The sequence below is a fragment of the Capra hircus genome, unplaced genomic scaffold (assembly GCF_001704415.2).
Source record: "Capra hircus breed San Clemente unplaced genomic scaffold, ASM170441v1, whole genome shotgun sequence".
Taxonomy (NCBI): domain Eukaryota; kingdom Metazoa; phylum Chordata; class Mammalia; order Artiodactyla; family Bovidae; genus Capra; species Capra hircus.
In genome coordinates, this window is record NW_017190134.1 from 63447 (window position 1) to 66612 (window position 3166).

At 50.0% G+C, this 3166-nt stretch overlaps 1 pseudogene; it reads left to right on the forward strand.

Annotated features, from left to right (window-relative positions):
• Positions 1–358: 358 nt before the first annotated feature.
• LOC108634811 lies at positions 359–2734 on the forward strand (annotated as a pseudogene).
• The last annotated feature ends 432 nt before the right edge of the window (positions 2735–3166 follow it).

Below are 3166 nucleotides of genomic sequence, written 5' to 3' on the forward strand. Positions count from 1 at the left end.
AGGAAACCCTCTAAAACTGCTGGTGGGAATGCAAACTAGTACAGCCACTATGAAGAACAATGTGGAGATTCCTTTAAAACTCAAGCCATCCCTACACACCACTTCCCGCCTCTAGATCATCCCCCTCACTCCCTGCCCCCAAAGAGCTAGTGGGCCACCAGAGTTACTGCAGGCTGGGGTGCAATTGTGCACCACTTGCTGTCTATTATGTTTGGTCCCTTGACATCTGCCCCAGCTCGGGGTCACAGCCAGGGCCACGACGTGTGTGAGAAGCAGTCGGAGGAAGCGGGAGAGTCTCAGGATTCCAGGTGCTCAGGGGACAGGGCCATACGTCCTGATGTCGTGTTGCTGTGTGCAGTTGGGACATTGCAGTAAGAGCTGGCACACCAGGACAAGAGGCCACCTGCTTCAGGGTGGAGGCGGTGGAGGATGGCGGGGCCCCAGTGGATAGTAAAGTGGTGGGGACTGGCCGGGAGTTCCAGCTGCTGGCAGAGGACATCATGGAAGAGGTGGAGGTTGTGGAGGATTTGGAGAGAAAATGATGCCTACTCAGGAGCTCGAGGAGAAGAAGGTGGAGAATCAGGGCCAGGAAAAGCCTGGAGGCCTGACTGAGCACCAGGCCTAGATGCTGTGCAGGCACTGGGCACTGGGCAGGTGGAACTGAGCTCTGAGCATGAGAAATACTGCAGGGCCTAAGTATGTTTCAGGCAGAAGAACGAGGAGAAGAGGAAGTGTTACCTTGCTCGGAGAAGTGCCATCATCCAGGGCATCCCTGGCTTCTGTGCCAAAGCTGTATCCTTTCTGCTGCTCCTTGGAGTCCGTTGTTCAGGAGGAGGTGAGGGAGAGGCAGGAGCAGGAAGAAGCATGGGAGCCAGGGCACATGAGGGGTGCTGAAGGACACTGAAGGAAGTGTGGTCCTGGGCAATTGTAAAGCACTAAAGCACTTTTATAGGCTCCAAAATCACAGCAGATGGTGACTGCAGCCATGAAATTAAAAGATGTTTACTTCTTGGAAGGAAAATTATGACCAACCTAGATACCATATTCAAAAGCAGAGGCAATATTTTGCCAACAAAAGTCTATCTAGTCAAGTTAATTGTTTTTCCAGTAGTCATGTGTGGATGTGAATAGTTGGACTGTGAAGAAAGCTGAGCATCGAAGAATTGATGCTTTTAAACTGTGATGTTGGAGAAGACTCTTGAGAATCCCTTGGACTGCAAGGAGATCCAACCAGTCCATTTTAAAGGGGATCAGTCCTGGGTGTCCTTTGGAAGGAATGATGCTAAAGCTGAAACTCCAGTACTTTGGCTATCTCATGTGAAGAGTGACTGATTGGAAAAGACTCTGATGCTGGAATGGATTGGGGGCAGGAAGAGAAGGGGATGACAGAGGATGAGATGCTGGATGACATCACCAACTCCATGGACATGAGTTTGAGTGACTTCCGGGAGTTGGTGATGTACAGGAGGCCTGGCGTGCTGCAATTCATGCGGTTGCAAAGGTTTGGACACAACTGAGCCACTGAACTGAACTGAACTGAAAGGCGCAGCCGAGTTGAATCTGGGCAGGAACTTACCTTTTGCAGCCATGACTTTGAATGTCTCTTGCAGGCCTTCATCTGAGGAGGAACAGCATCCAATGCCTCTAGGTCAGGAATGACCAGAGACAATACACCAGAGCAGCCTCAGCAGTTATTGTTGTTAATGAGGATGATACCGGGAAATACCTGAAACAAGGAAGTCATGCACACACAGGTACATACACACACACACACAGACACCACCCCCCTTGCTTTCTGACATGGTTTTTCACAAGGACTGCAATTCCTGACCATTTAAGCAGTGACATGTCACTACCTATCTCATAGGTCAGGGGAGGACAGTAGCAGTCAGAAACGGCCCCCTATTGGGGAATGCAGACCACCTCAGATGCACAACATTATAAGGAATGCATAGTCATGAGCCTGTCTGATGGTATGCCAGGGCCTGAAGACATCAGTGGTGGCTGTGAAAGCAGGAGTGCCTGTCATCCTTGCAGATGTCTGTTCCAGTGTCCTTCTTCCATCCCAGACTTAAGGTTGATGCTCCTGGCATGTGGTCTGAATGGCTCCTTGACCTAAAGCATATAATGAACCATCCTCTAGTATCCATCATGATCAGTGACCAAGATGAAGACTTTCTTAGCTACATGATCGAAAAGAAGATCAGTGAGGGAGACAGGTTGTGTGGGTAGGGGACCTGGTGAGGAGTTGGAAGATCATGTTATTTATGGTCCTTTTCTGCGATACTTTGGAGGCATCTTAGAAGCCATTAATGCCTGCCTGGGAGGCAACCTGAGGCCACTAGACGCTTGCCCCTTTCCCCTCCTCCCTATGCTGGCAGGTACAGATGTGGAGTCATCCATGGTCCCACTGCAAGCTGATCTTTTCCTTTCAGGAAAACCCCTACTTCTTGAACACGGGGATCATTAAGGAGTATTACCTTGACATCATTGGTAAAGTGTAGATCACGAGGTGGTCAATGTGGGTGTGCAAAGTGGTAGATGATCTGCCTGCGGGATCTGCCCCTGTCTCTTCTATCTTTCTGCAGGGTATAGGGAACGTCATTCCTCTCCAGTCCACTGGTTCTGGGATTTTGAAGGGGGAACACCCAGCTGCAGGCTGGACAGCAGGAGCCTTAATTTTCTCAACTGGTTGTCAGGCCACAACTGCCCGGTATTGAACAGGATTGCTTAACTGAGGTTGCTTTCAGCCTGCACACAGTTGGGAATTGCTGGTGGAGTTCTTGGCTGCACACACACACACACACACACACACACACACCAGAGTCTGTGAGTGAACCACACTTGGGAATTGATGTTGTATGCACATGCACACACTCACACACACTGTCCATGAGTGAACCACAGTTGGGAATTGCTGTTGGAGTTCTTGGCTGCATACACACACACACACACACACACACACATACACAAACAGTGTCTGTGAGTGAAGCAATTCTCCCTTAAACCGGCTGTGGTTGCAGCCAGAGAGTCCTAGGTGATACAAAAGAGTGAATTAAGTATCTTTGTCAGAATCATCCTTCCATGGGGCCTACCATCCCTCGGCCTCCTGCTGCTCACTGAGTTTGATATTGCCTGGGACACTCATTCCCTCCCCTTACCCTGG